General features: G+C 38.5%; 1 long non-coding RNA gene across 1 annotated transcript in view; it reads right to left on the bottom strand.

Annotated features, from left to right (window-relative positions):
* The window catches only part of LOC128578274 (uncharacterized), a 49,226-nt gene extending 31,744 nt beyond the window's left edge, over nucleotides 1-17,482 (bottom strand). The window contains exon 1 of the long non-coding RNA XR_008377692.1: nucleotides 17,347-17,482. This is a non-coding gene — a long non-coding RNA (uncharacterized LOC128578274). The remainder of the gene's footprint in view (nucleotides 1-17,346) is intronic.
* Nucleotides 17,483-23,481: the final 5,999 nt, after the last annotated feature.

The raw sequence follows: 23,481 nt of genomic DNA, 5'->3' as shown, positions 1-23,481 counted from the left end.
CTTAGACAACAGCAATTTATAGTCTCACAGTTCTAGAGGCTAGAAGTGTGAGGTCAAGGTGTCGGGGAGGCTTGTCTCCTGGCCTTCTAGATAGCCATCTTCTCCCTGCAGCTTCACAATGTCTTCCCTCTGGTCCTTTTGGAGTCTTAATCTCCTCTTCTTATAAGGACAAGAGTCAGATTGGATCAGGTACCACTTTATTGACCTCATTTTTTAAAAAAAAACTACACTTTAAAGATTCTATTTCCAGTCAGTCTAAGGTACTTGGAGTTAGGATTGCATCATAGGAATTGTGAGGGACATAATCCAGCCCATAGCAGATTGCAGGCCTGCACACAAGGAGCCCAGGGTCCAAGCCTCCTGCTTAAGAGAGGATCTCCCTAGAGTACCACCTGCCCTTCAAAATACTATTTCCTCTCTCTCCTCCACCCCCATACCAAATGGAGATCTTGTTCTCTTTTCTGCTCTCAGCCTCCCTCACTTTTCCCAGCTGCTAAAGATATACAACCAAATGGCTCTGAGGTCACTCAGCCATGACCTCCTTCTGACCTTTTTTCCTCTGAAGAACAGGCCCATTCTGCCTTGCTTTAGTTAAAAAGTACATGCACATGGGCACAGCTGCTGCCAAGGGACATTTGAGCTTTCCCAGGACAGCCCAGATTTTTAAAAAATACAATCTCCTATTAGACCACTCCGATCATGCTTTTCAATTTGGGATTTGGGAAATGTAGTCACTGTAGGTAGAAGCCATTCCTCTTTAGAGGCATATGCATAATTACATGTAATAAAGCACCTCTGAAGATGCAAAAGAATGATAATTAAGATATTTACATTATGCACATGTGCTTTCAGCCCCAGGACTCCAATTCGAAATGTCAATTGTCCCTTCACATAAAATGAGACTCATGACAAACCTTCATAGAACTTTATCACAAATGTTTTCCTTCGGCAATGTGGGGTACAAAGAGAGAGACTGGAATTAGAGTGCTAGACATATCACACATGCTGACTTTGCTAAGCAGTCCCAATTTCAAAGCATGTGTCCCAATTTTTGGTTTGGAAAATACAGTACTCATAGTGTTAATAATCATTCAAGAAGGAGATTTGGTTAATTCACTTTTTAAATAGTAAAACTACATTTTTAAGTGCCTACTAGATACATCACTTAATGAAGACATCTACCTTTATTTTTTCCTGTTTTAACTGTCAACTAGTTCTCTCTTTCCCTCTCCATCTCAGATCACCTGTAGCTACTTGGGTCTGTCAATATTACCTTTCCTATTGCATGATTCAATAATTTTAAGGACCTCTTACCATACTTTGGCTCCTATAAACTTATTGTCATCTCTTTAGGTGGTAAGATAGAAATGCCTAAATTTCACTTCAGAAGGGCAAAGGCTTTCTACAATAGATAATAAATAGATATAATTAAATAGATCCAGTGTGTTCTGATTCTGTGTTTGTTGTCTGGGTAGAGAAGAGTAGCAGTCGGAGTAAAGGGGCATTTCTTTCCCCCCATTTTGTTACAGAAAATTCAAATTTAATAGTGAACAGTATTAACCTGTTTTTGAACTATAAAAATATTAATCTTTTTAATTTTTTTTTCCTAGTACATCATGGTCAGGTTAGCTTGGATAGAGAGGCGTTTCGTTCTGTCCTTCTGAACAGTATGTTCCTAAGTGAGATATTCCTTTGTAATCTGAATTAATTGTAACTACTTTTCTCGGCACATGAATCGAAACGCAGCATATTTCTAAAAAGTTCCACAGACCTTTGCTGCTTGAAGACTGCCGGTCACCTCCTTGCCCTGCCCCATGACTCCTCCCAACTGTCTGCCTTCATCCCAATCCATTCACTCATGAATCCCTTCTCTCCTTCCAACTCTAACACCAATCACCGGGGAATGCAAAAATCTAGACCACAGAGAATATTTCATTGCTGCCTCCCAAAGACAGTTTAATGAAGCTGGAAGAATTTTTTAAAGCAAATGTCTCTAAGAACATCAAGCAATTGAGGTAACCTTGTTAGACACAGAAATATCAATTCTCCCTTTTATTTGGCTCCTGACTTTTGTCAATATTGAATAAATGGTAACACTGGGTTATTTAAGTTCTTCCTGCCATGAATGCAAGGCAGATTATGATTTTATTTTATTGTTTTATTTAAATAAGGTCTCACCCTGTTGCCTGGACTGGAGTACACTGCTATGATCACAGCTCACTGTAACCTCAAACTCCTGGTTCAAGTGATCCTCCAGCCTCAGGCCCCCAAAGAAACCAGATTAGTAAAATTATAAAATACAGGTGGCAGAATCTACTCGGATGAGACTAGAATCCTTATCATTTGGTACCTACCCAAATGAGTCAGAAGTCTAATGGAAAAATACACGCTACCTCTCCAAATATTTATTTCAAAGGGTTTGTACATTTCAAATAAGTCCTAGCCATGCACTTGAATTGGAAAATGTGTATGTTAATTATAACATTAACAATAAGGAAGAAAAGCATACCTTGCAAAATCTGACCATTTAATTGAAAGACTTTAAGGAAGTTTACAAGCATCGATTACTTCTTTAAACTCCCCTGTGTGGCAGATAAGTTCAGTATAATCATTTATCTTTATTAATTATTACTCTACAAGTTCTATTTATTTTTGTTTCAAAATGTATCTTGGCTAAGTATCTAGTACATATGTGACAATATATTGTACCTTTTTTTCTCAGGGCTCAACATATTTAAGAATTATCTTCACAAAAGCCTTCCAGGTAATTTGGTGGAGGCACCATTGTTCTGAACTTCTAGTCGGGAAAACAGAAAAGCAGACCTTGAGTTACGCTGACAGACAGTAACTTAGTGAAAGGCCGAAGTCCACTTTCTCATTCCAGAGAGCAGGTTGAGCAAGAACCAATTTCCTACCAGAAACTCATTTTAAGAACAATATTGTATGTAATCAAAACTCTGAACCTGAATATCAGCCATTAGTTTCCTGATTGTGGCCAAAACTTAACTAGGAAATATCCAATTTTCTTACCCTGAAACATGATGCTTAAAAAAGAAATCTTGATATTCATCTACTATTTATTTCCTATGTGTTCTAGAAATGGTAGGAAATATATAGGTGGCTGTATATGGTTTCCTGCTCTCAATACACACACACACACACACACATACACACACACATATCTCCAAAAGGAAAGGAAATTCGTTGATAGGAAATGCTTTATATTGTTAGGCGATGAAGGTGGTATACCCCACCTTCCCTACAAGCTTCCTTCAGATACTTTTTCATTTCCAGTAGAGAAAACTAACTGAACATGACCCTTCTTCAGGCCCTGGCTTTAATGAACAGGATTACAAGATTCTTTCTAAGGCTCTACACAAGTCACAATCTTCTTGTCTCAGTTTCTGTATCACCTTAAAAGGGAGTAACAATGTCCCAGGACGTTTTGTGAAGATAGATTCATGATTACTCAATACTTTGAAGATTAAAAGTGTTGTATAGGGTGGTGCCTGTAGCTCAAAGGAGTAGGGCGCTGGCCCCATATGCTGGAGGTGGAGGGTTCAAACCCAGACCCGGCCAAAAAAAAAAAAAAAAAAAGTGTTGTATATTCTTGTGTACCCTTTGTCAGAAATTCTACCAGACCTAAATTTCTGTGGAATTTCTTATCCTTTATAATGTATTAAATACCTTTAGGGTGATTTGAAATAAAATGTATATTTAACTCACATCCAATTCCTGACAGAGTAGGCATTCCTCATTAAGATCCTATATAAAACGTGAATATTTGTATCTTTTATTTATATCCTAAATTTAAAAATATTTCTTGTATTGAGCAGAACCATAAAACTGGATGGTACCTTAGAAGTCAATTTCAAGTCCTCTCATTGTACAAATGAGAAAATTAAGGCCCAGAGAAGGAAAAAGATTTGTCAAGCGTCAATTAATTGAATAACAGAGCTGGTGCTAGCATTCTACCTACTTGATTCTCTTCGAGTCCCATGCTTTTTCTACTATATAATTTAAGCACAATGCTTAAACAAAAAGAAATAAAATTCTATTAAAAGATACGGATTGCTGCTATTTCACCCACATGCACGTGCCAGAAATGTGTCCTTCTTCTTCCATTCTCAACTCTCTCCTTTCACTGTCAGCATGTGGCCTTGGTTCCCTTTTCACAACGGAAATAGAGGCAAGCAGTGAGAGTGCCCACAAACTCCCCCAACCTACCACATCTGCAGAAACTCAAAATTCTTGCTTTTCATGCCTTAAGAGAAAAGACTTATCTCCTCTAAGGAAGAGGAAATTCTGCTTCCAGACTGTCTTTGGACCTGAGCTGCAATATCAAGTCTGTCCTGATTTTCCAGCCTGCTGTTACAGTTTTCATGTCTGATATGTCTCCAATGCCTAGTTCTATGCTTTATCTTAGTAGGTGCTGAGTAAATAATTTTAGAACAAATAAAGGAATCCATGAATGCACATGAGACCTTGGGGAGAGGGATAGTAAGGGATGTTTTTAGGCCTTGAAGCCCACACACTCTTATTCTCAGTTCTTTCCCCATGCTATGAGGAAAAATGAGGCACATTTCTTGTGCCTCTTATCTTGACAAGCCATTTGAACCTGAGGTTCCGGCAGTGGCACTACTACAGTTTCAATGTCTGCTCTAAAACTCATGTTGAAATTCAACTGCCATTGTAACAATATTAAAAGGTATCAAGAGGTGATTCGGTGATGAGGGCTTCACCATCATGATTGGATTAATGTCCTTCTCTTGAGGGTATGTTTGTTACTGTGAGAGTTGGTTGTCATAAAAGCAAGTTCTGCCCTCTCTTGCTTTCTCATCCTTGACCTTTCTTGCCCTCCACCTCTGTCATGGGATGATGTGACATGAAGGCCCTCACCAGATGTTGATGCCATGTTATTAGATTTCATAGCCTCCAAAACCATGAGCCAAGTAAAGTTCTATTGTTTATAAATTACCCAGTGTCAGGTATTCTGTTATATAGCAGCAGAAAATGGAGTGAGATTAACAAATGTCTACTAATCCACTGGTTCTCGAAATGTGTTTCTCCCAAAGCAATAGCACCACCTGGGAACTTGTTAGAAATGAAAACTCTTAAGCCCAATCCTAAACCCTATTGAATGTGAAGCTCTGGGTGTGATACTCAGAAATTTGAGCTTTAACAAGTTTTCCTGGGAATTTTGACTCATGCTCAGCTTGAGAAATTACTGGCCAAAAGTAAGCATGGATTGCCTGGTTTGGTCTTACAGGATTAGATCTGATACAATAAATGCCTTTCATTCAGGAAGTCCTTCAAAGTTTGGCTATTGGCATCAGCAGCTGAAGGAGGGAAATCTTTGAATCTCCTTAAGTCATGCATCTATTAGCTCTCGGTAAGGCCACTGGTTAGTTTTCATTAACATTGTCTTCAACATCCTCTGTCCCTAGAAATGTTTCATTGGCCTGAAGGAGTCTTACTAATTATAGCCATTTACAGAAACCACTTAATATTTTGGCCCAATTACTACACAAATCATTAGGCTTATCTGACTTTAACTTCATAACAAGTTTTATTTGATTATAATAATAATTTTTTCTTGTATGTTCTATTTTCACAGTTTATCATTTATATAACAGGGCCATCTGCTCTGAACTTAAAAGATTTAAATAGACCCTATGAAAATATTGACCCAATCAGCCTGAACACATGAAGACAGCAATTACTAGCTCCCTGGCCTGACATACCAAAACCCATACTTATAAAACCAGTCATGCCATTCACATTAGAAAAAGATATTTAACTTTACCAAAAATGTTCTGCAATAGTGACCATATTATGTTAATTCAAAGCTTAACTTTGTATGTATGTAGGTGTGTTTAATTTACATAGTGATTTTCAGAAGCACACCTATTAATAAATGGGTGCATACCAACAACAGCTTCAGGCTCTTGCTGGGAATGATTTGGGAAGCTCAAGAGCACCATTTGGATTCCAGATTATTCTGAGGCAGTTCTGTCACAGACCGAGTCTGTTCCTGGAGATTTCCCACCAATGCCAAGTACAGATTCCTTTATCAAAACTAGAAACCATGGCACAGTAGGAATTACAGCACAGAAACTTATGCCTCCCGGATGATTCTTGGGAACATTGAAGCCATCCACACAATTAGGTGAGAATCAATTGCCACCAGTTCGGGGAGGGAAGAAACCTTTTACAACTCTGGGTTTAATTCCAAAATGTGATTTTAAAGAAATATTTATATTGTTAATGAAGACAGGGGCTACATAAATCCTGTGCACTGAGTTATCACGTAATGAAGCCATTGCTCAGAATTCTGATTAACCCACCGGGTCAGTCAATTTCTCCTGCCCACTTTATAATGATAAATAGCCCATGAAGTGTTCTGTCTGGCAGTAGCTTTCCTCATTTATAGTGTCTTACACAATCAAAGGGGAAATCTCTTATCTTGCATGTGAACTTGACTCTCAATTATGTGGACAGCCAAAGTCTTCAGTCCATGCCTTTCTGCCCAAGCAGACTTCTTCCTTTATGCAAGTTCAGGACTCAAGTGCTGAACATATCTGCTAGACGGCTCTTCAAAAGAGGCCTTTTCTGGAGAGCCTTCTTGGATTAAGCCCCGAGGACTCATCCCTTTGAGCTTTTCCCCCTCAGCTCACATGTATTCAGATTGGACCTCACTATTCTATACTTAACACATTGCTTTTTCAAATAAACAAAAAATATAAAGTGAGAAAAGAGATCATATAAAGATGGGAGTGAGACATAGGAAGTAACCTGAATCACAGTTATTGCCAGAGTTCAAAGCTTTGTAAGCCACTGAGGTTCTTCCACCTTAGTGGTTCTTAACCTTCAGGGTAATCAAAGACCCTCCCTAAGACATTGTTGAAAATTAGAGTTCCTTTTCCTAGAAATATACTCATATGCATACACACATAAAGTTTCACATCCAATTTCAGGGAGTTTATGAATCTCATATGCTATACCCACAGGTTCCATGCCAAAAGTCAACAGTGTTCATCCTCACCTCTCCCAACATGAAATTCAATCACACTATTCGTGACTTATATTATACTGATTTGAGAATCATTTTATTAAAACATCTGATGTATCTTATAGTTGGTCAATTTTGTAGGTTCTACCTGAGACCTTTCCTTGTCCCCACTCTCTAAATGTGACCTCCCATTCTCAAGGCCTCAGCAGCTAACCACTCTCTTCCCCATTTGTGAAATTAATTAAAATTACAAAACATTTATGAATAAAGTTTTCATCCAGAAAGTTACAAAACTTCTATCCAGAAACATGCATATGTCATTGTACCTACGGACCTTCTCGGCAATCACATGCCACCTGGTCCATCCATGAGCCTAATATTAACAACTTCTGGCTAAGGGAGAACCACATTTCCCTGTACAAAGTGGATTCCAGCATTTGGCATTCTTAACATGAGGTTTAAATCTATTCTAGTCATTCATAGAAACAAAGTTTAAGTTTTCAAGGAGCTATATAATCTGTCTCAGAACTTCCTGTCTTCTAAACTCATTATGGAAATCCTCATCAAGCTCCCAGTGCTGGAAATGTAGATGGCTCTCATGCAGCTCTGCAAAGCCCGGTCTGCTTGCTCCCCCCACACCCTGTCATAACCCTTTAGGGCACTATGAGTGAGCAGCCAAACAGGCCGTATCCCACCATGCTCAATTGGAGACTTAATCAACTTGTTTCATTACCCTACTAAACCCCAAGTCTTTTATTTTGGTGCTATTTACAAGATAATAAGATCCAGCAAAGCCTAGTCATGAAAAAGATCTATTGCCTGTAATGAATTTTAATTTTGCAAGTGGCTCCATCTCATATCAATAGCTAAACATAATATTACTGATTTGCCTTTACCTTGTTTGTCTGTAAATTTGATGCATTTCTACTCTTGACAATAAATATTCATAAACTAAGCTAAATGGGTTTTAGAAATGCCGTCCCTTCATGTGTGAAGTGAAATGCTAAAATTAAAAGAGCATGAGCTTTGGAGCCAAGAGGAAAAGTGTCTAAGTCATGGCTCTGCCATTTCCTAGCTGAGTATCTTTCATAAAATTATTTAAGCTTTCTGAACCTCAGTTTCACGATCTGTAAAATGGAGTTAGTAATGCCCTCTTTGCAAAATTGTTTTGAAGATAAAAATAAAACAATAGCTTATAAACATACTTGGTAAATTTGAAATGCTATAAAATTGTAGCTACTATTTCCTGTTTAGGAACATAATTCTTGAAAGAAAAAATGGCAAATAGGGAGAAAAATGATCAATGATGTTGAACACTACATAAGTATTAGATGTAATATGAATCCTTTCTTCATTATGGGTACCAACCTTTAATGATAAAAACAGCATTTGCTAGATTTTGTAGTGATGAGGTAATGTCCACTACTACTATACCTTATGCTCCAAAGTCAATATGAATTAGACAAAGTGAAAAATTCACAGGTTCAGAGATGGGGCCTTTACTTCTAATTTTGGCTCCAGCAGTACTGTGCCATTCTATGGCTTGAATAATGGCAGTAATGTGCCACTCGATGACTTTCCTCCTCTGTCAAGGGAGCGAACACTACCTGCTTGTTTTATCCAGCAGGATTAAATTGAGTTTAGTAATCAGAGGGAAAAGCAAAAAAGTCTGAAGAACGGCAGCAGGATGGAGGGAGGAGAAAAAAATGGGGAGGAAAAAGGAGTTTAAAAAAAAAAAAACAGTGCCAGCAGCATCTCTCCCTAGCCCGCCATGAGAGCTACAGGCAGAGAGAAAACCAATGAAGGAGAAAAGATAAGAAGCCTTTTCCACGTTGAGGGAGAGGCAAGCAAGATGCGTCCTCAAAGGGGCGATTTGGTGTGTGGATCTGCTTCAAAAGCTGCACAGAGATTGCATGCCAGGACCCTGATTACTAATCCAATTGGCATGGACCCTAGGGACATATTTGTCATAATTAAATTCCAAGAAAGTAAAGGAGTTTGATTATAAGCTTCAGATCATCAGGGGGAAAATGAGTTTATTTTGGAGGGTTCACTGAGAAAAAGCAACAGGAACGGTTTGGGAATGATTCTGTGGAATAGGTTCAGGTAACATCTTTGCTTTCATGAGCAATCAAATCAAAGATATAGGCGGGGCCCCAACCTGAAGAAGACAAGACTGTGACATATGAAGAAAGTAAGGTTCATATTTGAGGTCTTGACTGTGAAATCTAATGGGGGAAAGTGAGTTTGCTTCATTCATTTCAATTGAAGGCCATTTTTGCCTTGATCACTTACCATGCCTCAGGACTTGGGCTACACGTGATGCAAAGCACTGTGTATCCACTAGATATCAGAGTATACAGTCTAGAATGTACTAAACATGGTACACTACAAACTCATTTAATCTTCCAGTGCCCCTATGAACTAAGTACTCTTATTATCCCCATTATACACAAAGGAGCAGAGCAGAACAACCCTATCTGAGTAGCTGACTCCAAGCACTATGTACTTCCCCTACACCAACCTCTCCACTCTCCCATTGCCCTTCATGTGGGAGTAGCAAAATGCCATAGCTGACACAGCAAGGGCCATAGACATGTAACAAACATGGGTCAGGAACAGTGAGATGAGGGCTATAGGGAAGAAGCTGGACTTCAGCTTGCAGTGGACAAGAAACAAAGAATAAAAACAGGGAAAGAAGCTGTGGTGGAACAAGAGGGGCCAGGAAAATGAAGGTAGGGTGGGAAACGGAAGGGAGAACTTTTCCTCATTGAAAATCTATGTCAGTGTTGATCAATCAACACTTAAGTGCACATATGGAAGTAAATCTCAATGAAAATCAAGCTGAGGGAGTAGAGAGGGGATGGGTAAAGTCACACCTATTGGGTACAGAACACACTTAAAACTTTGACTCCATCTGTACAAAAACAGAGTATGTAAACAAAATATGTGTACCCCCTAATATTCTGAAATTATGAAAAAAAAATTTAAATTCAGCAATATATAAAAAGAATAAAACCTATGACCAATGGTATTTATTCAAATGGAAAAGTAACTACATAGGTAACATAAAAGCCAGTAGTATTGCACTTTTCTTTTGGTTTGCAACTCCCTATGTTTTTCCCTGTATGATTTAAAAGGCAAGTACATACAATAATTATAATCTATGTAAATGGGCACACAATATATAAAGGTATAATTTATGACAGTAACAACATAAAGGGGGCGTGGGGATGTAAAACAGCAGGTTTTTATACTACTAAAACTACAATTATATTCATTCAAATCTGATTGCTATAAAGTTGTTCATTGTAATCACCAAATAATCACTTAAAAACCCAATAACTTTACATATAGAGAAAAACAAATGAGAAGTGACTCAAAACAATATACTAGACCAAAATGAATTACAAAAAAGCAGTAAACTGAAAAACAAAAGTTGTAAGAATTGTACAAGACAAAGCACAACAGCAGAAATAAGCCTTTCCTAATCAGTAATTAGCTTAAATGTTAAGGGAGTAAACTCTACAATTAAAAGACAAAATGGACAGAATGTATAAAAAGCATGATCCTCTCTACATATGCTGTCTACCAGAGGCTCATTTTAGATCCCCAAACTATTGATACATGCAAAAACCTAGCTGAATCTCCAGAGAATTATGCTGAGTAAAAAAGAAAAAAAAGACAATCGCAAAAGGTTACATACTGTATTTTCCATTTAAGTAACACTCTTAAAATGATAAAAATGGAGAACAGAATCATGGTTGCCAGTGATTAAGTGAGTGGGTGTGTGAAGGAAGTGGATGAAGCTGTAAATGGGCATCATGAGGTATTCTTGCTGTAATGGAACTGTTCTGTCTTAACTATCAATGTCAATATCATGGTTGTGATATCATTGTATTATATTTTGCAAAATGTTACCGCTGGAGGAGTCTGCTTAATGGGTACACAGGTTCTCTCTGTTATTTCTTAAAATTGCATGTGTATCTACAATTATCTTGCAATAAAAATATATTTTTTTTTAATTTTTTTTTTTTTTTTTTTTTTTTTTTGTAGAGACAGAGTCTCACTTCACCACCTTCGGTAGAGTGCCATGATGTCACAGGACTCACAGAAACCTCTAGCTCTTGGGCTTCCACAATTTCTCCTGCCTCAGTCTCCCAAGCAGCTGGGACTACAGGCGCCTGCCACAACGCCGGGCTATTTTTTGGTTACAGTTCAGCCGGGGCTGGGTTTGAACCCGCCATCCTTGGTATATGGGGCCGGCGCCCTAGGCACCGGAGCTGGAGCCACAGGCACCACCACAATAAAAATATTTTTAAGAGAGAAAAAAAAAAAAACAAAGTCTGTATCAGATTGCACAGAGGAGAACAGTATGGTGGAGCTAGGGCAGGTGGAGGATGGGGCCTTCCAGAATCCAATGGGGAACAAGGCAAGAGAGAAAGGGCAGAGTGGAACCAAGAGAGATGGGCCTAATTCAAGAGAGAAGAGATGAAGAGAAGTACAGAAATAAGAGTAGGAAGTACAAGGAGGCAGTGCTTGCAGGGGAAGAATGAGGGAGAACAAAGAAAACTTGCAAGGACGAATTAAAAATCACACCAATGGGAGAAATCACATCTCAGAACAGGTTATACAAATAATACGACAACACAGGAAGCTCAAGACACAGCCTGTGGAGCTCTGAGAGCAAAGAAACAGGATGCTATTTTAGTACGAGAAGCAAGGCTGAACACAAAGAAGGGTATGTATTGTGCAGGAAAGGACATGGCTTTCAGGCTCTTTACAGTAGTCAACATGGGGAGGAGGCCACACAGGGGAGGAAGTTTGCTTGTGTCACATCGTGCAGAGTATTTGAGGCCTGAGCTGAAACATGTACATAGAGAATAAGCTAAATAATGTACCTGCTGTCTTAAGAAGGGGATGCAATGCATGGGAGTCTTTATCAGTGAAACAAAGTGGTTCTTGACGGGAGGCAACTTTGCCTCCAAGGGGACAGGTTGTAACTGAGGGACAGGAAGGTGCTTCTGGCATCTAATGGGTTGAGGGCATGGATGCTGTTAAATATCTTACAATGTCTAAGAGAACGCTTACAACAAGGTATTATCTTACCCAGAGTATCAATAATAGTCAAAAAACCCTGGTAAATATTCTCATCTCCAACGGAAGTCTCTATTCCAACAAATGATGGTATTAGGGAGTATCTTAAAATATCCTAATTAATGAACACATAGTTTCTGTCCATCAAAAACAACCTCTTCCGGGTTAACTTAGTCCCTTGGGGTATATGTTCAGTGTTCTAGAATTTCCCCATCTATCTCTACCTCCTTCTTCCCAAGATGGAGACAGGTTGGCATGAGAGTTGTTGTGTAGATCCTCAATAGCCTCTATAGTAATGTCCTCAGACATATTCCCCCTCTTTGGGAACCTTCCTGGTATCTAATGACGAGGTGCCATGCTAATGAAACATAGTCTGTTCTGTCATCTCATTTCAACTACAATGTATTCACTGACAGACTTGGCCCAACCTCGTCCCCTAATTGTCCTTCTGGCACTCTGAGTCCTGGCCACATCCTCCTTCCTGCCTCTGTCCCTCCTCTTGTACTTGGTTTTCCTCTGTTCTGATCACCCCTTGTTGGTGAGGGACACTTTGAAGGTGGCCTCCCAGAGTCTCAAAGAGTGAAGATGGCTTAAATTTGCTCTGCTGTAAATTTCTCCGAACACTTGATTGAAAACCCCACCCAGATTCTACCCTTATTAATAAGGGATGTGGGGCAAGTTGAAACAGTGCCATCTGGCTTCTTGCTCATCCCTCTTTCTTTCACTTTTTCTCTCACCTCTCAGCGTGCTGTGTTTTCTTCCTAAAGAATGCTCCCTTCACTTGTATCACATCCTGATTTTTCACAATCTTTGACTTATAGTGAAGCTATAGAGTCCCTGTTGGCCAGGCTTCCCTCTATTTTTTTTACATCTTTATTGAAATGAAATGCACATACCATAAAATTTGCCCCTTTAAAATGCACAATTCAGCAGGTTTTAGTATATTTACAGAATTGCATAGAGATAACAGAACACACTACCTAATTTTAGAACATTTTCGTCACACCAGTAAGAAACCCCACATCCACTAGCAGTCAATTGCTATTTCCCTTCCTCACAACCCTTGGAAACTACTCATCAATATTTTATCTCCATGGGTTTGCCTATTTTGGACATTTAATACACATTAAGTCATTCAATATGTGAACTTTTGTGTCTGTCTTTTTCACGTCATATTTTTAAGAATCATTCATGTTGTAGCATGTATGAGAACTTCACTTCTATTTATGGCTAAATAATATTACATTGTATGGACAGACCACATTTTGCCTATCCATTCACCAGTTGATAGACATTTAGGTTGCTTTGACTTTTTGTCATTATGAAGAGAGCTCTATAAACATTCATGTACAAGTCTTTGTTTGGATGTGTTTTCAGTTACCTTGTGTATATATCTTAGAGTTGTATTGCTGGGTCAGATAGGGACACTGTGTTTAACTTTTTCAGAAACTGTGATACTGTTTTCCAAAGTGGCTGTACCATTTTAAACTTACACCAGCAATGTAACTGTACCTCTCTATCCTTGTCAACATTTAGATAATCAGTTTTCTGTTATAGCTATTCTAGTGTCTGTGACAGTCTTGCCTTTTCATATAGAAAAGGGAATTGGGGGGGGGGCAGCGCCTGTGGCTCTGTAGTTAAGGCATCGGTCCCATATACCAAGAGTGGTGGGTTTGAACCCGGGCCCCGGCCAAACAGCAACAACAACAACAACAAAATAGCCAGGCATTGTGGCAGGCTCCTGTAGTCCCAGCTACTTGGGAGCCTGAGGCAAGAGAATCGCCTAAGCCCACGAGTTGGAGGTTGCTGTGAGCTGTGATGCAACAGCACTCTACCAAGGGCAATAAACTGAGACTCTGTCTCTAAAAAAAAAAAAAAAGAAAAAGAAAGAAAAGGGAATTTTGGAAATTCTGAGATTTCTGACTCTAAAGAATATAATCTTCCTGACCACTTAAGAAGTACCTAATTTGATAATTAAATCACAGTAAGGCCTACTTTTTAAAAACTGTATCTACCCTCCCATGAAACGCCAAACCTACTGATTTAATAGCAGAGAGTACTGGAAGGTGTCCCAGGGCATTATTAGTTAAGAAGAATAAAAGACATATTGGTTGGGTGCTATCAAAAATGTTTTACTTGACAGACACCCACACTTGGTTGTAAAATTGAAAAAGATCCACACTGGGACTAGATATGACCGTATGATACCTAGAATGCAGGAGAAAGGAAAATAGGTTGAATATTGTTTGATTGAGGGATGATGGTAAGAGACAATATCAACTATATCAAAGGAAAAAAGATGACATTTGAAGCAGCAAAAACATGCCAAGTATTTAGTATTGGCCTAGAAAAATGCTGAAATGAAGGCTACTTGCCCATGTTTTTTGAAAAATAATGGCACCAAAAAAAGTAGGTTAGAATGTACTTTGGTTACTAGTCAAAAAAGAAAAAGAAATAGGTTGGCAGAATTGCTAGGAATTAAATGCTAGAATAATAGTAATCGAAAAGGAAAGATATTGACTTTCCTGGTAATGTTCTGGAAATAACTAAAATTAATTTCTCAAAAGACAGAATATTTGACATAGACATGGGAAAGATATATACATTCCTATCAGAAAAGAACAAAAATTTAAATTATGACAATACAGAGAGAGGACCAAGGAAAGGGAAGCTTCTCTGCCTTCTAAGATGTCAGGATGTTCTAGGATCTGCCATAGAAAGACAAACTTGTCAAGGTCTCAAGATATGTGCCTTTAAGAGATAGTCTCAAGGTTGAATTCTATGAACCTGAATTATGAGGGAATCAGTCTATGAAAGGAGATGAGCAGCCTAGTGTGGTGAAAGGAAAAACAGCTTTTGACTGAGGCAAAAAATTTTGTCTTTACAAACTTTGTCAAGGTTTTCATCCTCTCTGAGTCTCAGTATTCTCATGTTTAATTAGAGCTAATAATATTTACCCCCACAGGGTTGTTGGGCGATTAAATGATTTAACGTCTGTAAAGTGTCTAGAACATGGTAAACACTCAACATATGAGAGCTGTTAGTATTGGGTACAATAACTACAATGCTTTAAAACAGATGAGCGATATGAGAAACTGGATACCACTGACATCATTGAATATGATAACATAAGTAGTAAACTTACACTCAAGACAGGCAACACTAACAGCAGGCCTTATCCAGATATGACTGACAGACTTGGATTTAGGATATGGTAAAAGGAAAGTGCCAAAGAAATAAAAATGTAAAAAAAAAATTTTTTAAATGCTCATAGAAGGAGGTGGAATGGATATTTACTGAGTGATTGAAGAAAAACCTATTTGATTCCCAACAAATCTTGACTTTCTCCTCAAGCCCTGGTGGGTTGGGGCATATAATATGTACCTTGTGCTTCCTTGTGAGCACTTGGCAGTGTCCTACATAGCTCCTCCCCAACTCCTTCACAGACATACCAGCCTCCTTTCTATGCCTCAAACAGCCCAAGCCTATTCTCACCTGCTCTTGTCTCCACTTGGAACTCTCTTTCCCAGGATATTTGCATGCCTTGTTCTTTACTTCCTTCAGGTATTTCTGCCAATCCACCTTCTCAGTGACAATTTTCCTAACTGCCATGTTTGAAGTGGCCCCTAATAAGGCTTCCTGCCTTTCCCTGCTTGTGCCATTTCCCCCATGGCACTTTTCACCATCTAATATTCTGTCTAATGTCAACTTCACCAGGAAAGAGTTATTACTTCTATTGTTCTCTATTACACACTCAGTGCTCAGAACAGCACTTGGCACATAGTAGGAGCTTACATAAATTTCTTCAAAGAATGACTTTATTCAACGTCAAAGCAATCACATACTTAGAATCACTGATCAGCAAAGTAAGAATAAAGGGGGTGGGGAAGAAAAATGAAAATGAAGTGAGGAGTGAGGCAAAGCCTCCCACAGAGCCCCTCCCTCTTTGTGTTGTCTGTGGACATGCTGATAAGGTCTACAGATCAGTCGAAATAAAAAAAGGAACAATTGAGTGCAGTTGCACAAGACCAAACCATGAAGTCTGATCCAGGTTCAAGGTCACTTTCATTTTGGTTTATTCTCGAAGAAGTAAATCAGCAGTCAGGAAGATCAGATGAGACAAGGATGCAGGGGTGGGCTTGGCTGTCCAGGCTTCTCTAGCATCTCTCAAAGGCATGCCTTCAGCTCTACAGTGGTGGCAGCTCACATGAAGCCGTCAATGAGGCCAGAGGTGTTTGGAACACGGGGTTTCTTGTCTTTCACATCCTTAGTGTTTTGGACAGCATGTTTGTGTGCCCCCACCCCCTGCCAAAATTCATATGCTGAACTTCAACCCCCAACATGATGGCCTTTGGAGTTGGGGACTTTCAGAGGTAATTAGGATTAGATGAGGTCATCTGGGTGGGACCCTAATGATGGGATTAATGTCTGTACAATAAGAGACTCTGGAGAGCATGCATTCATATTCTCATTCTCTCCCCCTCTCTCTCTCTCATCTTTACCTCCCTTCATTTCTCCTTGTCATGTAAACACACAATAAGACAGCTCTCTGCAAGCCAAGCAGAGAGCCCTCGGTGGCATGAACTATGCGTCCTGACCATGCTGGCATCCTGATCTTGGACTCCCAGCCTATAGAAACGTGAGAAAAGAATTTCTTTTGTTTAAGTCACCAAGTCTGTGGTATTTTGTCATAGCAGCCTGAGTTGACTGAGATATTTAGCATCAGTACTCAGAAACAATTTATACTATCATATCATCTGGATGCAATGCCTGTGCTTTACTTTTTCTTTTTTTTTTTGGTAGAGACAGAGTCTCACTTTGTCACCCTCTGTAGATTGCTGTGGCGTCACAGCTCACAGCAACCTCCAGCTCCTGGGCTTAGACAATTCTCTTGCCTCAGCCTCCTGAGTAGCTGGAACTACAGGCACCCCCCACAACACCCGTCTTTTTTTTTTTTTTTTTTTTTACACACACAGAGTCTCACTTAATTGCCCCGGTAGAGTGCTGTGGCATCACAGCTCACAGCAACCTCCAGCTCTTTGGCTTAGGTGATTCTCTTGCCTCAGCCTCCTGAGTAGCTGGGATTATAGGCACCCACCACAGCGCCCAGCTACTTTTTGTTGCAGTTTGCTTGGGGCCAGCTTTGAACCCGCCACCTTCGGTATATGGGGCCAGGACCTTACTCACTGAGCCATAGGCACCACCCATGCCTATGCTTTCTAAAACTTAAAACTTACCATGCTGAATTTGATGGGGAAATCTTCATTTTTCTGCACCTGTGATAAAGGTCCTAGGATTTTTCAATTTCAATCCACATTGGAGTTTCCTTTGGTCAGGTGCAGTAAGGCAAACCAGCAGATGTTTTATATCATTTCTGTAAGACAAAAGATGAAAGATAGCCTGGATTGAAAACATCTAAAAGTAGGCTTAAGAAGCAGGAACCAAAATTGGTAAAAAAGAATATAAAGGTATAAACATGGGAGCTCAGGTGAAAAAATGCCAGAGTTTAAGATACAAAAGTGGAAGAAGGACTCATGAGAATTCTTGACAATTGTTTGAAGGGGATGATGATGCTAAAATAAATTGGCCTACCAGAATAAAGGCATGGAAAAAGGAAGAGACCAACTGGACGATTGGGGAGCTTGTCATTAGGAAATTATAGGACTGACAAGAATTTTCTGGCAGCAGTTCTCTATTCATTTCATGGTCCTTTAAAAAATATGTAGGCCAGCCAGAGGAGGGCTACTGCTATGACCTTCTGGAATTACAGTCAGAAGGCAGCTTGCCACAAGAGAAGGGAGGGTTGAACCTAATACCAAATCATATGGTCATTTCAGAATTTAGCACTTAAGGGTTAAGAAGGCAGAAGAAAGTGAAAGATGGCTAACTTCACTTATCAGTCCATGCAGCAACATAGGTTCAGAAGGTGTTACATAAGAAGACCCTTTCAGCCAAGATTATGTGAGGAAAAATGAAGAAACAAGTTCAGGGCCATAAAGACATATTATTTGGTCTTATTCAACAGAGTAACGGGATGAGGATCAGGAACAAAAAATTATAATTTGGGGGATGAAACAAAAGGTGAGCACATTCTAGAAAAGTGGCAGATGAAGTAGGAAAACAATGAGTATGGGAGAGCCCTGACTTAATGAGAAGTTACAGGTTCATTATGTTTACATATGGAAAATGCCAAAGTATAGATATATATAACATGTAGAGACATTTTGAAATAATAAAAGATAATGATAATGAGGATAAAATAATATACGCAAAACTGAAAATATTCTAAATGGTTACAAATGTGAGGTTGTAGAAATATTGTCCTAATAATACAGCAATTACACAGCAAAAGTACTGAGTAAATGTACTAATGGTTCATTAGATATTCTATATAAGTGAGGGCTATAAGAAAAGGAAGCATTTGAAGTGTTTTAAATTCTAAAGTGCTAAAACTTAAAAAAAAGTTTCTGTAATATATTCTATTATCTTTTATCCTTATGTAGTAAGTTATTATGTTTGAAACGTCTGATTTCCTTAAGAACTAACTTTGATAGTTGATATCTCTGTTGCTTCACTGTGACACTTCTTGTTTTATTTTTATTATGCAGGTATAACCACATTCTTTCAAATGCACGTTTTGGCTTATTATTATCTTTCACATTTTTAGACCAATTTTTGTGAAACCATGGATAAGTCAAAAATTTGTGTTATTTTCAAACATGAGTTCCGTCGTGGAACCAGTGCAGTGTAGACAGCTCGAAGTATCAACAAAGTGTTTGGGAAGGATGTAACCAGTGAATGCACAATATGTCCATGGTTTGAGAAGTTGTGTTCTGGTGATTTTAAAATCTTAAAAATGAGCCACATGGGTGATCTGAGACCAAGGTGAATAATGGTGAGCTAAAAGCCTTAGTGGCAGCAAATCTATCTCAACCTACGTGTGAATTAGCAGCAACGTCTGATGTTGCTCTTCCAACAATATTGGAGTGTTTGAAACAAATCAGCAAGGTAAAAAAGCTGGATAAATGTGTTTCACATGACTTAAATGAGCATTGGAAGAGAAATTGCCTTAAAGCTTGCCTTTCTTTGCTGTCACAACATAAATCAAAACATTTCTATGCCATATTGTTATGTGTGATGAAAAATGGATTGTTTTTGACAATTGTAAGCATTCAGCACAATGATTGGATAAAGATAAAGTACCAAAACACAATCTGAAATTGAATATTCTTCAAAAAACTTAACAGTTTCTGTTTGGTGGTCCAGCACTGGTATTATCCACTACAGCTTCATGAATCCTGGTCAATGGATTACAGTAGACGTCTACTACAACCAAGTGGGTGACATGAAGGGGGATGCTTGCAATTAAGCAGCCAAGATTGGTCAATAGAGACAGGACAATACTCTTGCGAGACAAACTCGACCACATGTTGCACAAACAGTGCTGCTCAAACTACAAAAGCTGGATTTGGAGACTGTCAACCACTGAGTTCACCAGACCTTGCACAAAACAACTACCACTTCTTCCAGGCTTTGGACTACTGGTAGCAAAGAAAAATATTCAATTATCAGCAAGCTGTGGAAAATGCCTTTTGCAATTTCATCACCACTTGCTCTCCAGGCTTCTCAGCTGCTGGCATAAACGAGCTGCTGTTAAGAGGGCACAACTGTATCAATAGCTAAGACATATACTTTAATTAATTGATACATTAAACTAAACTTTTTATTAAAAATTGGACATTTCCTGTTTAAAGGACCCTGCATTAAAAACCATTTTCTTTCTTTTTTTTTTTTTTTTTTTGTAGAGACAGAGTCTCACTTTATGGCCCTAGGTAGAGTGCCATGGCATCTCACAGCTCACAGCAACCTCCAACTCCTGGGCTTAAGCGATTCTCTTGCCTCAGCCTCCCGAGCAGCTGGGACTACAGGCACCCGCCACAACGCCCGGCTATTTTTTGGTTGCAGTTCAGCTGGGGCCGAGTTTGAACCCACCTCCCTTGGTATATGGGGCTGGCGCCTTACCGACTGAGCCACAAGACCATTTTCTTGATGAGGCAGGGCATGCCTTAGCATCAATTCTTGTATAGTGACTGTAAAGAGTCCTGAGATTTGTACAACTGCTTGCCCTTACACTCCATCTTATGGACTATACTAGTATATATTTCCTGGTTTAAGAGAAGCCCATCTAAGAGTAGAAAGATTTGGATTTCATTCTTGACTGTATCACCTACTATAATGCAGCTTTGGGCAGATTATTCAACTTCTTAGTATGTTAGTGTACTGATTTATAAAATGAGGAAAACAGTATCCAAGTTTATATGAGGACCAAAATTATGCAGTGGAATTACTTTATATTTACAAAACACTGTTTTTGTTACTAGTACTGATCTTGCTTTCTATATTGCAGGGTTTCTCAAAGTGTGGGCTGGGGACCATTTGCATCTGAGTTGGACCTTTAAGAATTCAGATACCTGGGCCCCATCCAAGATCTGCCAACACACAATTTTAGGGGTAGGACCAGAGGTCTGTTTTTTATTACGCACTCCAGTCATGCTGATGAACATAAAGGTTTGGAAGTGCTCATCTATTGCTTAATGAGTCTGGGAGATGCCACTCCTATGCTGCATTACTGTACCTCTGCCCTTCACTTCCGCCTTCTCTCTGCTCTTCTTTCTTTTATTCTTTCTTCATGTCTTTCCTGACTCTTCAGTTTTGTTCCTGTGGCATTTCTGTAGTCATCACCAACAAATGAGAAAGCTCTTATCTATTACAATCAGGTTCTAAATGCTGAAGTAATAGGAGGCAAAGAACTAGAGCGTTAAATTGTCACCTGAGATGATAAGGATTTATAGCTGGTAATTTGATAATTCATCCTTGGCATCTAAATTTCAGATTGTGAAACATCAAGTGGGGTAGTGACTCTAGATTCACTAATTCTTTTAATGAGCAAATTAACATTTTCTGTTAAAAAAAATCACAATTAAAAGGCTTTAACTTGTTATATTTTAGTATTTTAGGGTAACTTTTAAAATAGCAAACATGGTATCTAAGATATGAACTTTTCTTTGTTAAACTGTACTGTTCTACGTATTTCCTCTCTTACCAGCTGTGGGGTAGAAGAAAACAGACTTTAGCCTTTTCTCTGATCAAACAATGACTCACCTATGATCTAAACCTTCTCAAAATTTTATATGTTCAGTGGCATTATTAGCTCCCTTGTCAAATTTCAAAAACTTTATTTAATTAGGGACAGAGTACCTTTTTAAGCAAAATACAAATTTACTGTTTAAAAGTGGAAGAATACAATACTCTATATTATAATTTAAGCTAAGACATCTCATCTGCTTGACTGCCTAGAAGCCATATTGGCAATGCTTCTAAAATATAGTAGTCCTCCCTTATCTGTGGGGGATATGTCTCTGGACACCAAGTGGATGCCTGAAACTGTGGATAATACAACTCCATATATACTATGATTTTTCCTATATAGTACATACACATATATGATAAAGGTAAATTTATAAAGTAGGCAGAGTAAGAGATTAACAACAATAATAAAAGATAGCTGTTATAATAATATTCCAGTATCACTCTTGCACCATAAGGCCATTATTAAGTAAAACAAGGGGTTTTTTAATGCAAGCACTACAATGCCTTGACAGTCAATCTGATCACTGAGACACTAAGTGACTAATAGGCACTAGCATAGACAGCATGGATATGCTGGACTAAGGAAGAGTTCATGCCCTGGATGTGATGGAGTAGAACTTGGAGACTTGCTAAGTAAGTCTCCAAGTTCTCTGATGTGAAGGAATCTTGATATAATGCTGAACTCTCACACAGAACATGGAAGTAAATAACTAAGTAATAATCACAAAGCTCTTTGCACTTGGGCCTCAGTTTGGGAAGGAGAAAGATGTGCTGAAAGAAGGGAACCACGTTTCAAATGAGAGAGAGACAAAGACAGAGATGGAGAGTCACTGACCAGAGAAGACAACTGAATTGCTCTTCCTGGTACAAATAGAGGGTATTGGAGTTAACATCAGGAGAAACATGTAAAAAATCTGGGGATTTACTCTATCTGTGTACAAGCAGGATACCAGAGATAAAGGATCAGCCCTTACTAAAAGATGCCATTGTTCTTTAATTTTTCAAGCACATTTTGAAAAAATTCCAAGGTATATCATACCCGAATTGTTAAAGAACTGAAAAGAAACAAAAATATTGCAACGGGGTGAAGCAAAATATTAAATTGTGCTCATTTCACTCAAATAGAAGGCCTATTAATAACTATAATTTTCTTGCTAGCCTTTATATTAAGCTCAACATTCTTTCTAAAAATTTAAAGTCTCCTTTGTTTTTCTTTTTAAAAAGCAAATGATTTTTATATTGGCAGGAATATGACCTTCCTGTAAGGAACATAATCTACTGTAATATATGTATACGCTTTCCCTCTGTGGGCCTCAATCCTTAATTTATTGAAATATCAAGTCATCAGAAACATGACTGATTGGCTTAAACAATTAAGAAAATACAAGAGGGAACAATTTTACATTGATAGAGAATGGACTAGAAAATTCAATAAGTCATTTCCATTTCCAAGTCAATGATATATTTGTAAGTGACATTACTAACATTTGTAGTAATACATAAACTATGACTAAATTAATTATGAAAAGTTAAACTTTATTTATAGCTGTTGTCAGCTCCACATTTCTTAGGAAAATCCTTAATCACCCACATTACAAACAGCCAACCATGTGATTTCTGTGTGGAAAGCCACTGTTCCCTAGTGAAAAGTGAAAGGGAAAATGTCAAGTAATCAAATCAGCATACCCTGATGATGCCTTTCTCCTCGAAGCAAATAAAAACCCTTTACTTTCTACAGCCACAAATCAGCTTCCCATTTTATGCTACAAGTATTAGACATTATTTAAAAGCCAAAGAAAATGCTTCAAATTGGTCAAATACTATAAGTTCTTCAACTCTTGGTCCTTAGGGCTCAGGACAGGGCATAGAATACACACTATGTCAAAGACTGCTGAATGGTGCTAAATGATATTGCCATCCCTCTCCAACATCCTTATGATGACTACCTGTGTATCAGAGAGTTATGTTACTGAAATACATTCTGCCAAGTTAACAATATTGTCAAAGGTCTACTGCCTTCTTTTAGAGGACAAAACCATAGCAAGTTCTGGGAACTACTACCCATGGATATTGTCCAATTCTTTTGTCTTTTGTTGTTTTTGTTTCTAAAACTGATGCATAGGACACCCCATGTAAGAGTCATCTGGTCCAATAACTTAATTATATTGGAACATAAATAGCCACAAAGACAGAGACTATATCACAAAACTTAGGTGGCAACC

Source organism: Nycticebus coucang, chromosome X, assembly GCF_027406575.1.
Source record: "Nycticebus coucang isolate mNycCou1 chromosome X, mNycCou1.pri, whole genome shotgun sequence".
Lineage (NCBI taxonomy): Eukaryota > Metazoa > Chordata > Mammalia > Primates > Lorisidae > Nycticebus > Nycticebus coucang.
This window is presented reverse-complemented; position numbering and strand designations above follow the sequence as displayed.